Here is a 13,190-nt window from a genome sequence, read left to right as displayed (position 1 = left end):
CGCTGGGGCTCGCTTCCCGGACACCCTGCCTGCCAGCCACCCTGAGCACTGCTGGCCCCCCACGGTCTCCTTCCCAGAGCCCCCGGCCCCGGGCGCTGGGCCAGGACTCCGTGAATCCCAGGGCGGCTCGACGTGCGTCTAGATGGGCTCCCATTTGCTGCTGGCTGCTTTCCTGGGATTTGTGCCCGTTTCCTGGGCAGCCCCTGCAGGGCTCCTGGTGGCATGGCAGGCCCCGAGGAATCCTGAGCCGTCGGCGGAAGCTTGAGGCGGCACCTCCACTTGGCATCTGTCTCTGCCTGAGGCTCCGGGGGCTGGCTCTGGTGGAGTCGGGGGGTCTCAGGTTTCGCGGGGGGACTCCTCCAGGCCAGGTGAGCTTGCCCTGCCTGGCTGATCGGCAGCAGGGACCTGTGGGGCCTCTGGCACAGAAGCCGCCCCCCCTGCCTGGACTCTGCCAGGGGAAGGCCACCTGCAGCCTCGTTCCCTTGGACTCGAAATCACCAGGCTGGCCATCTTTTTCACACAGCTGTCCCTTCATCAGCTCTTGGGGAAGTACTGGTGAAACCCCCGGCGACTGGTCAGTGCGGCTGGAGGAAGACAATGTGTGCCTGGCACTGGGGACGACAGTGTCCACGCTGCACTGAGTAGAACTGCCCCCTTCAGGGACGGACGCTTTTGGGGGCCTCCCACCGGGCATCTGGGGAAGGTTCCCTCCTGGGGTGTCCAATGAGGGGCCAATCTTCAGTGCTGCTACTGGGCTTGCCAAGCAAGCTTCCAGGGGGCCCTCTGCAAAGGGCATGGAGGCAGAGGGGCACTCCTGCTTCCCAGGGCACTGTTGGGCGGGGCAGTGGAGAACCTTCTGGGCCCCTGGCTTCCTGTGGGGCATTTGTTTGGCTCCAGTCACCTCCGGGGACACGATGCACGGATCCAGGCTGGTGGTACCCTCAGATGCAGAGCAGGAGCCTCGGTACACGGCACTGCCAACAATGAAAACATTTGATGTTTCATTCATTCTCGTGGATGTGCGTCCAGAGCCACATCACAGGCAGAATCACCCCCACCCTTTCCCCTCTAAAGACCACAAAACACAGCATCCCCATGCAGCTCATTCCTCTCCATGAAGAGACCAAGCCCCCCAACCTCCCCCTCCCATAACCCTCCATGTGCCCTTACTTTCTCCCAAAATCAGGAAATCTCAAAACATTCAGCTTGGAGTTATCCATGATGGTCAGTTGTGAACAGGAAATATGAAAACATAGTCACAGTAGTCCAAAATGCAGGGAAATCAGAAAGTTTTCAATAGGTATAAATCATAATAGAGGGTTTGAACCAGTTCTGTGTAACTTACAAGGAGGTCCTAAGTACTCAGTGAGGATCTTTAGATGTTTGGGGAAAAGGCACAAGTGGGCAAAGCCATGCTTCGAAATAAAGAGCTATTTTTGAGAATAGTTGACTTGATTCTTTAATTCAACATGTGGTACTGTGAGGGATGTCAGCCAAAAATCAATTCTGTTTAGCTATGGAATTCCTTCATGTGACCTATATATAAAATTCTTGGGAGCTGAATTACCTTCATACCCATATTTGTCTTAACTTGAACTTACTTAGCTGGACAGCACGTAAAGCAAAACTATGGGAATTTAGGGGAACGTGGCTCAGAATTATGGATTTGCTGTAGATAACCAGCTATCCAGGTACTGTAAAATAGTTTATCACCTGCCATATTTGGACTGGGGTTTTCAATTCTGCATGGTTTTCATTAAATGCATTTTTAAAATTTTAAAATAATATATGGCCAACACAACATTTTGAAAATGTAGACGAAAACATCTCCCACATGCTTGCCACTTGAAGTGTTCTGGTGAATTTCCTTTTTTTCTGCACAATTTGTTAAAGGATGCAATTTTATTATTTTTACATAGATGTGATTCTATGTCCTTGTTATGATCATATATCTCTTAGCACCAAGAGAAATTGCACAAGACAAAGTCAATAGAAGCATGGTTTTTCTAGGGCTTTTACCATGTTCTTTGAAATTATTTTAGGGAAAAAAATAATGAAATTATTATAGGAAGGAAAATCTATGGAATGCTCTTGCAACTGTTACATATATATGTACATTGACCCATTCACAGACCCACAGTGTTCTGAATGTGACCAGAGAAAAGATTCTACTGTACACGTTCACTACCAAAATTCTAGCTTTCGAATGCAAGGCAATGCATATACATTCATTTATCAGGGATGCACATAGTAGCAAGGTGGAATACATTCCTATTAAAATTTAGAAATTGAATTGTGTCCCCCTAAAATCCATATGTTGCAGTCCAAACCCCCAATGTGACTGTATTTGGAGATGGGGCCTTTCAGGAGGTAAATAGGTTAAATAAAGTCATAGGAGTTGAGTCCTAAAGCAATCTAAGTGGTGTCCTAATAGGAAGAGGAAGAGACACCAGGAGTGTGCCACGCAGAGAACAAGCCATGAGGGACACAGCAAGAAGCCAACATCTGCAAGCCAAGAAGAAAGGTCTCATTAGAAACCGAACGTGTCGGCACAATATAGGTATATGGGTACTTATTGTACTTTCTCGCAACAGTTTGAGGTTTCAAATTTTCCAAAATGAAAGGTTCGGAAGATAATCTGTACTGCCTCCAAGAATACACACTTCCAAGGAGAGAAACCGGACGCTTGTGTCCCCCCAGTTCATACTCATGTGTTGAAACCTAATCCCCCAGGGGATGGTATTAGGAGGTGGGGCTTTGGGGAGGTGACTTGGTCTTGAAGATGGAGCCCCCATGCATGGGATTCGTGGCCTTATAAACGAGTCCCCAGAGAGTTCCCTTGTCCCTTCTGCCTTGCAAGGACACAGCGAAAAATCATCCCTCTATGAACCAGGAAGCAGGCTCCCACCAGATGGTATGTGCTGGCACCTCGATGTTGGAGCCCAGCCTCCAGAACTGTGACAAACCAGTGGTTCATGCCTGGAGTCTCTTACCCTGACTCCATTGCAGCCTCTCTCCAAGCCCCTCACCTGTGAAATGTACTGGACATCTTTGAGGGGGGGGTGTGCGCATCATCACTACACCAAACATCCTCATGTAATGCCTGTTCCTGCACATTTGACACACGAATGATGTGCCTGAGGCACGGAAGATATTCAAGAGGGACCCAAGAAAGAGTTGGCTACTGTCTCAACCAGATTTGTATTTTCAGACCCACAAGCAGAGCTGACAAGGGCAAAGAAGAGACAACTCAGAGGCCAAGTTATACAATCCCTTTAATCCTCAGCTGGCCACAAGGACGGCTGCACCCAGAAAGCCGTGGCCCAGCGCTGACGGCCACATGGGGAACCACCCCCGGAAGCACCAGGCTCGGGAGGGCTCACAAGCCGCAGCGCTGTTGGATTATTCTGGAACCGACCACTCTGCACTCCACATCTGGCCAGTTTCCTTTTTACAAGCACTTTACATTTTGTGTCCCACCCATTAACTCGGGGTCACAGCACTTAGCAGTTAATGAGATTAATGGTGTGTAATTCAGAAATGAAGTCCTTCCCACATACGTCTGCTTGCTCCAGAGGCACAGAACACAGCCCCCTCCACGCGGGTAAGAAGACAAATAAAACCACTTCCTTGTCCCTGCCTCTGACAGGAGCCGCCAGCTTAGGGGGACTGTGGGGCTTCCCTTCAGGCGGAATGAAGTCTTTATCATTTGGGGACAAGATGATAGATTCACTCAATTAGGGCAGCTTGAAAACCTGTGGGTCTTAACAGAAAACAACCAGGAGCAAATTCCCACCGAGTGTGAGGCACACGACTCTCCCCCCACATAAAAACCCTGCTTGGTTTATTTAGCATAAGCTGAACACCAGCAATTTCTTTGATTGCCCATCCGAAGCAATTTTTTAAAACCAGATTAAAGCCACTTGTCAGAAGTAAATTTGCCTAAGGGCAGGAAAAATCCTAAGAACTGATCCGTGAGGGCTCTGCATTAATTGAAGCTTACATAATGTCCTTTTGTGCTTCAAGATTGTATCAAAATGTGTGGGATGGAGATGCTGCTCAGAATCCAAAGGCCAGCTCTTGTGGGCTTGGCTGTGCAAAACCTTCTAAAGTGGAAGGTTTTCAGCCTGTAGGGGGCACTGCCTTTGAGTTGAGGTTGTAGGATGAGTCTGGATGCGGTCTCCTTGGTGCAGATCACACACCCCCAGCACAAGAAAGGGTGAAACATAGGGTAAAGCAACCTGGGAAGAGAGGTGATTTGCTGCAGCAAAGTTCTGAGCAGACAACAGAGATGCCCTCCCCACTACCCTAGCTGGAGACAATCACATCCAGATGGGCTCCTAAGTGCACAGTTCTGAAGAGGTACACTTGAGCCAACTAGGAATGTTTGGGGAAGGAGCCTGATTGAGAAAAAACAAGCACGGCCCCTGAACTACCAGGCTTCAAGAGAACCAACAAAACCATAAAGCAGAATCATCAGATGGAGAGTTGCCACATACTGAGCATTTATTAAGGTCAGGCCCATGCTAAGCACTTTCCAGTTATGATTGTATTTAATCCACTCAGTAGCTCTGCAGAGTAGATGGCCCTTATTGCACACACATAGAAATATCCCCAGAGAGGTTTAAGACTGGAACCAAGGTCTCAGAGCTCCCAAGGCAAAGCAAGCTCAAGCCCCGCACTGCCTGGCTTCGGGCCCTGCCACCTCCCGCTTCCCTCTACTTGCTGGCCCCACCCCTTCTGGACGGGCGCTACAGCCTCTTCTCCCACTCACTCTGGCTGCATCATTCCATTTTCCAGTCTGCAGCCTGAGCAACATGGCTTAGAAATAAAAGACTAATCCCGTCACCCTAGTGGGAAGACTCTTCGGTGGCTTCACTTTGCCATCAGCTGTGGCCCCGGCCTACCTTTCCTGTCTCATCCCACTTGGACCTCTCCATCAGTGCATCTGCCCGGAGCCCGGAGCTTTCCTACTCTTCCCGAGCAGGTCTCAGCCCTACTCATCACTTGTCAACAAAGCCTTCCTGGCCTGGCCTCTGGGATCAGATCTCCTTTCACAGGGCCCCCTGGTGATGGCTGCAGTCACAGTTGCCATCAACATGGACTGATGATCATTCCCTCCATTGGAGTATAATGAAGACTGAGTCCTGTCTCTTTTCAGCATTGTTTCCCCCGTGTCTAGCATGTAGTAAACATTGAATATATGAATGTATGAGTAGATGGATGGATGGATGGTTGGGTGAATGGATGGCTGGGTGGATGGGTGATTGGTGGATGGATGATTGGATGGCTGGATAGATGGATAAATGGTTGGTGGATGGATGGCTGGTTAGAGGGATGGGATGGTTGGGTGATTGGGTGATGGATGGTTGGATGAATGGATGGATGGATGGTTGGTGGGTGGATGGTTGGATGGATGGATGGATGAACGGTTGGTGGATGGATGGTTGGGTGGATGGGTGATTGGTGGATGGTTGGACGGATGGATGGATGAATGGATGAATGCTTGGTGGATGGATGATTGGGTAGATGAATGGGTGGATGCGCAGATACAAGTGAACACAAATCAAAGGTTCTAAATATGCAGAAATGCTCCCAAATCATGGTTGTTTGATGTGACAGTTAGGAAGGTTCTTTTCTTCCAGACAATTTCAACATTCTGGTACCTATTTAGTCCAAATTCTTCTTTTTACTGATGAAGATACAGAAAAATGAGGCTCAGAAAAGGCAAAGTACTTCAGTTTAAATGCTTCTTCAAAAGAAATGAGGTCAAGGCAGCACTTTTCAACCACAAGTCCCTGTGCACACTGGGGGGTCTGATGGGTTAGGGAGTGTGCTGTAAGAAATTTGTTACTAATTATAAAGTACAGAAGTCTGTGAATGATTGGTTATTTTCATAAATTAGTGTAACTGAAAAAGATTAGAAGATTTCCCCACATAACATCACCGCTGATGTTACTCATTGCATTCCAATGTTCTTTCTGGAAAACGAAAGCAAGGGGTAGAGAGAGATCCTGTGAATTCCATCGCAGTCCCTGGAAACCTCCAGTCCTAATACACTGTTACCAGTTGGGGCAGCTGCAGTGGTGATGAGGGGGCTCAGGGCTGGGGGCGGTCCTCAGCTGCGTGGGTTCCTGCCGTGGCCCACACATTTAGGGGTTTTATGACACAGCTGAGCTCTCAGAGAAGTATAACACCCTGCCCTATTCTCCCTTAGGGTTATCTTCCAGGAAGAAGTGAGACTCCTCTGGTTGGTGAGATGGGGAAAGCAGCACCCATGGGTACGGCTTCCACACGGGTGGGGGTTAAGGTGCTCTAGCTCAGGGAGATAAGAAGTGCAGTCCCTTCGTCCTCCCCCCAGCTGCCTGCCAGGTGACAAGCTCACTGGAGCTGGCCCTCACCAGCCTTCGCATCACCCTGCACTCGTCCGCAGCCTGGGACTGGGTGGGGAAGTTTAGTTCAGGGGGCAGTATCAGGAACCCCATTTTGACTTGTCTTCCAGTCCACGCTTGCTGTTGATAAAGCTGGCTTTCTTCTCCTTGCAGACTCTGGTGCCAATTTCATGATTGACTCAGAATCTGGTGGGAAGGGATATGATGAATTAGCTTCCCAAACCCCAAGAGCAGTTTAGGATGACTGTGGTATTTTATTTCTCCCATACGTTTTCAGGACTCGCCAAAATCTGGTTTAACCCATGGGCCATGTTGTCCATGTGACTTTCTTCAGCAGAAGGAAGGCTGAGACCCCAACCAAAGAAAGAAAACTAAACTCCAAAATGTTTTCAGGTCTTCCAAACATGGAATCAGAGTATACCTGGTTAATCTGGGGACCGTGTAGATCTTCACAATGACACAGTTAAACTGCTAATCACCTAATTGACTCACTGTCTTTTTTTAAAAAAAAGATTTTATTTACTTATTTGACAGAGAGAGACACAGCGAGAGAGGGAACACAAGCAGGGGGAGTGGCAGAGGGAGAAGCAGGCTTCCCGCTGAGCAGGGAGCCCGATGCGGGGCTCGATCCCAGGACCCTGGGATCATGACCTGAGCCGAAGGCAGACGCTTAACGACTGAGCCACCCAGGTGCCCTCACTGTCTTTATTCTTGCCCTTTGCTTTGTATTTTTCTCTCTGTGAATCATAAGTCTGGTAACCAAGTGCTCTAGGGTTATACATAACTATGACTCTTGGAGGTATTCTACTCTCTATGGGATGCCCACTTCCCAGTTTTTCTTTCTTTCCCTTTTCCATCTCAAACTAGGAAGACTGCCTAAGAAGATAGTCTCCTCAAGAACTTGATATATAAGGGGCACCTGGGTGGCTCACTCAGTTAAGTGTCTGACTTTTGATTTTGGCTCAGGTCATGATCCCAGGGTCATGAGATCAAGCCCCACGTTGGATTCCGTGCTCAGCACAGAGTCTGCTTGGGATTCTTCTCTCTCTCTCCCTCTCCTGCCCCCTCACCCTCGCTCATGCATGTGCACTCTCTCTCAATAAATAAGTAAATAAAATCTTTAAAAAAAGAGAGAGAACTTGATATATGATTGGGCCAACTATGATAGATTATTCTGGATCACTTATTAATGACTAACAAGAGTTGTGTAGGATATGACCTCTATTTTTACATTTCTATCAGGAGCCTTTAAATACCAAACTCTGTATGTCTCATGATTTTTAGATGTGCAAGAAAGTTTTCCCTGGTCTTTAGACAATACAGGAAGCACTACATGAAACATAGTTAAACAAGTTTCTTTACTGCAGGACTTCTCAGTGCCTTTGAGATACTGCCATACATTGTGAATCAACAAGAAGATATATGCACAGTGTTTTCCAAACTTGGTGTTTCTCAAAAATCTTCCTCTGCCCCTTTTTCTGATAAAGCATTTAGTGAGACTGATGTGCCACCCACAGAACATAGGACGGAATGCATTGCCATATGTAAAAGGAAGATTTGGTAAGGACCTTTCAGCTGTCCTGTAGAGAACTAGAAGGATAGTTCTCGAAACACACTATCAAAGCACCCCCTGTACTCACCTCTCACCTGCTCTGGGAACAGAATATGCCTGTAAATCAGGAACATGTGAATAGTTCTTTTGTGCCTCAGAGCAAGGCCAGCTGAGGGCTCTGTACATAGGAAGTTCTTTCCCCCTCCAAGGTAATACCCCCTAATTCTCCCCCGCAATGAGAACCCCCAATTCCCTCCATCGTGGGATTCCCCCCTTTCCCTCCTCCATGGTAAAAGCCCTTACTCCCCTGAACAGTGCTGACCCCGTCACCTGTCTCTGTGGTAGGACCCCCCATGCACCTCCCTCCACGGAGGGACTCCCTCCCTGAGCTGCATATGCTCCCTTCTCTATTCTCCTAAAGCCGGTGTGCAGACTGTGTGGTATATTTGTTCACTCACTCATTTTCCCGCTGGGTACGACCTCCTGGAGGTTAGAGGGAATTTATCTCATTTATTTTTATATCTTGGTCTAGCGCTGGTACCTACTCTGCCGAATGAATGATTGAAAGATGGAATGAATATAGAAATGAGGAGTAATTTTTTTTAACTGACATAAAAAGAACCTTTACTTCGGTTAACTCCCGTACTGTGAGATGCATTGCCTATTCCAGGGACTTTGGAAAAGTATTTATGTTCTAAGTGATTCGTGCAGAGGAAAGAATTCTCAAGTTAATAAAGAGAGGGAGATTGCCAAGTCTCAACAACTAATCCTGGTATTTCACGGAGAAAGGCACCTCCTCAGAAACTTCTTGGCCATCCCAGCAGATTAGGTCCAGTCTACACATGCGGTCCTAATTTGTCCAAACGATGCTTCCTGCACAGAGGCTGAGGAGCCCACCGACCTTGGCAGCCCTGTCAGACTCAGCTTTGTATTTTTAATCCAGTTTTAACTCTTTCCTCTGCTCATTCTGTGCCAGAAAAAACAAAGACCACAATGCTTGTGTAATCCATGCAATAGACAAGGGGAAAATTCTGGTAGGTTCTAAAGAGTTATGGGGGAAAAGGGCGTGTATGTGAGGGAGTGGTAAAACCCCAAAGTATCCTTATTATTCAATGTGTGCTCTGCCACACGGACTTATATGACTTCAAGGTCAAGGTGTCAGTCCACTTGTGACAATTCATTATCCAGCATAGTGGGGTGGGGGGGGAACAGGCATCTGAATTCCAAGGAAAATTCAAAAAACTGTCTTCTAATCAATTTTTTTAGCATCTGTCTTGTGGGGTCTAAAAGACAATGGAATGACCCAATTTTGCGGTTCCCAGACTGATTGCTAGAAGGGGCTGATGGATTGTTGCACACAAGAGCTCCCCAGAGTTGGCACAAATCCACATCTCTTGGTTGTCACTTGCTTCTGTCATTGTCCTTTCAGTGCATCTAGGTACTGTCATGACCAGATACCAATTCATTTAAATACATTTCTTTTTTTCTCTTTTCTTTCTTTTTCTTTTTCTTTTTCTTTCTTTCTTTCTTTCTTTCTTTCTTTCTTTCTTTCTTTCTTTCTTTCTTTTTTCTTCTTTCTTTCTTTTTCTTTCTTTCTTCTTTCTTTCTTTCTTTCTTTCTTTCTTTCTTCTCTCTCTTCTCTTTCTTTCTTTCTTTCTTTTCTTTTCTTTTCTTTTTTCTTCTTTTTTAGTGAGGGAGAGAGAAAGAAGCAGAGGGGCAGAGGGGGAGAGAGAGAGAATCCTTAAGCAGACTCCCCGCTGAGCGCAGAGCCTGACACGGGGCTCAATCCCACGACCCTGAGATCATGACCTGAGCCAAAACCAAGAGTCAGTTGCTCAACCAACTATGCCACCCAGGTGCCCCTTTCTTAATTTTTCTTTTGGTCACACATCTGCCTTTATCGTAAGCAGCCGGTGGGACACTTCCAGCAATAGTAAAAAAAAAAAAAAAAAAAAAAATTTAATTTACAGAAGCAGGAATTCAGTGAAACCACCAGGTTGGAACCCTTGGGAGCTCATACGTAGATGCCAACCCAGAGCAGGCAGGAAGAGGACTCCAAAGCCTATGAAGAGTGAGGGCACCAAGGAGATGAGGAGCTCTTTGCAGATATGGTAACCTCATAAATGAAGAACCGGGCAGTAAAGCACATGCCAATGGCCAACAGCACCATGGTGAGATGGGGGAGGAGAGCCATGTTCACTGGACTGGAGTATCTGCTCACGGCCTCGAGCTCCATTTCGCCAAGCACACGGATCCACCGCTCTGCCACCAGAATATCACGTCAGCAATATTTTCTTAATTTTAAGTTAAATCCTACTACTTAGCCACAGAAAAATGCAAGCAGTGGTGTGCCTAGCTCATGGCGGTATTTTTATTTTGTTTTGACATCAAGAAAGAACAAATAGCAGTCAACATATTTTTGTTAATATTCTTTCTTGATAAGCCTTCTAATGTGTATTTAAAATCATCTTCCTGCCTTCATCAACACAGTAAAAGCAGGAAACATATTGGAATCTTCCCTTGATGACTAAAAAATCTTTCAGAGAATTTGGGGCAATTCCCTGAACAAAAAGATGTCACCAATGTCACCCATGTGAGGCTGAGCTCATGTGTACTGAGCTCAAAAATGTGCTGGTCACATTTTTGTTTTGTTGAGATTTGCCTCTCTATAATCCCACTGGCCTAAATGTGTATGGGGTAGGGGCAGCTGATGAGTCAACATCACCGAGGGGCCAAGTTGGTTCCATGTTGAAGATATAAAAACCATCCCAGTCTCCTTTCCAACATGAACACAGCTGCAGTGATGATTTGGGAAGATTAACTCCTGTCAAAGTTGGCATTTGAGGCCACAGAAAGAAAAGAGACTAGAAGTGTCTGGAACACAAGCTGCTCTTGAAAAGGAAAGAAAAGCAACTCTTGCCTGTGGCATCCTCTCTCTTACTAATATTTTTTTTTCTAGAAGTGTCTCCCCACCTCTCCCAAAATAAATGCCAGGTGTTTTGCTGCACTTCCATTTAAAACCAGAGAGAGAAACTTGATACGGGTGGCTTTTTGGTCTTTTCAGAGAGCTTGGGTTGGGAAGTGTCATATAAAGAATTATTAACACAACAGGGGGTGGGGCTGATGGGGGACTGGCTGCTACAGGAGACACGAGAAACAGAGGCCTGTCATCCCTGGAGATGAACAGCAACAGAGTAAGTGTTGCTCTTACCCTAGCTAAGACCTGGAGGAAGCGGCACAGGAAGATCCCGAGAGTCTCCTGGACTTGAGGGGATGGAGCTGGGCATCTGCGTGCCAGAGAAGAGGAAACTGGACAAAGCCAGAACTCGGGATATCCAAGTACTGATCAGCATGTATATGCACAAGTACCACCCGAGACTAGGTTCAGACCACCTGAGAGGTTTATAGGGAAGAATCTGTAAAGCTAACACAGGGCTGGGAAAAGCTCCTGTTCCCACCAGCCCCAGTGGAAAACCTATAATTCATGGGACATCTGTTAGAGTACTAAGAAGAGCCTTGCCTCAGTAGCGGAAAACACGACCCCTGGGCTAACCACAGCTCTGGTCCCACCTAATGAAGTCCCAAAAGGATGAAGCTGTTCCAAATAACCAAACTGCATCCCAGAGCAAAGTTCAAGAATATTTATAAGAATACAAAAATATCCAGAATCCAAAAGCATAAAGCCCACAGTGTCTGGAATGCAAAGAAGCAGGAAAGTATGACCCACAATGAAAAGAAAACTCAATTAACCAAAACCAGCCCAGAAATTAGGTAGATTATAGAATTAGTACACCAGGACTTTTTAAAACGTGTTATAACTGTGTTCCCTGTGTTTAGGAGGGTAGAGGGAAGATTGGGCATGTTAACTACAAATATGGAAGCTATAAAGAAGATCCAAATCAGGGGCGCCTGGCTGGTTCAGTCAGGGGAGCGTGCATTTCTTGATCTTGGGGTGATGAGTTTGAGTCCTGCATTGGGTGTAGGGATTACTTAAAAATAAAATCTTAAAAAAAAAATCCCAATCAAACATGTCTAGATGAAAACTCTAACGTCTAAAATGAAAAACACGGGGTGCCTGGGTGGCTCAGTCGTTGAGCGTCTGCCTTCCGGCTCAGGTCATGATCCCGGGGTCCTGGGATCGAGCCCCACATCGGGCTCCCTGCTCCGCGGGAAGCCTGCTTCTCCCTCTCCCGCTCCCCCTGCTTGTGTTCCCTCTCTCGCTGTGTCTCTCTCTGTCAAATAAATAAAATCTTAAAATAAATAAATAAATAAATAAAATGAAAACCACACTGGGTGGGAATAGTAACAGATTAGTCATTACAGAGAAAAAGATTAGTGAACCTGAAGACATAGCAATAGAAACTGTTCAAAATGAAACACAGAGAGAAAAACAAAAAATAAAAATAAAAAAACCAGAGCATCAGTGAGTAGTGAGAGAACGTCAAGCAGCCAAGTATATGTGTAATTAGAGTTCCCACACAGAGAGGGCGATTTTTCAAAAACTATTTGAAGAAATAATGGCTTAAAAATTTTCCAAAAATGATGTAAACTACAAACCCACAGATACAAGAATCTAGCTCTAAGCACAGGAAACAAGGAGAAACTTACACCAAGGCACATCATAACCAAATTGCTTAAAACCAGTAAAAACATGAAAAATATTAAAAGTGCTTGCTTAAAACCAGTAAAAACATGAAAAATATTAAAAGTGCTGGGAGAAGAAAGGACAGAAGAACAAAAGAAAGGGTGGCAGGAATTTTTGTTGGAAACCATACAAGCTAGAGTGCAGTAGGGCAATATCTTTCAAGCAGTAAAGGAAAAAAGAACTATCTACTTAGAACTCTTTGCCCAGTAAAAATATCTTTCTAAAATACAGGTGAAATGAAGATTCTTTTTTTTTTCAGACATTTAAAAGCTAAGAAAATTAATCACCAGCAGACCTATCTTTCAAGGAATGTTGAAGGAAGTCCCTCAAACCAAAAGGAAATAATACCAGATGGCCATCAGTATTTATACAAAGAACAGCAGAAATGGTGACTGTGCAAGTAAATAGAAATTCTTTTTTCCTCATTATGTAAATCTCCTTTAAAAGATAATTGGCTATATCAAGCAAAAATAACATATATCGTGGGATTTGAAATATATAGAGAAATAAAACATATGACAACAAAGCACAAAGGCCAAAAGGGGAGAAATAGAAGTATTCTGTTGTATAAGGCAAGACTCTTGTATGGGGCAAGTATACT

General features: G+C 45.7%; 2 pseudogenes; both read right to left on the bottom strand.

Moving 5' to 3' along the window:
* Positions 1-191: 191 nt before the first annotated feature.
* LOC118356320 overlaps positions 192-13,190 on the bottom strand; it is a 61,163-nt pseudogene continuing 48,164 nt past the window's right edge.
* On the bottom strand, positions 9,959-10,180 carry LOC113920176 (annotated as a pseudogene).

The sequence above is a fragment of the Zalophus californianus genome, chromosome 15, assembly GCF_009762305.2.
Source record: "Zalophus californianus isolate mZalCal1 chromosome 15, mZalCal1.pri.v2, whole genome shotgun sequence".
NCBI lineage: Eukaryota > Metazoa > Chordata > Mammalia > Carnivora > Otariidae > Zalophus > Zalophus californianus.
Note: the sequence above shows the minus strand (reverse complement) of the source record. Positions and strands in the feature narration are given on the sequence as shown.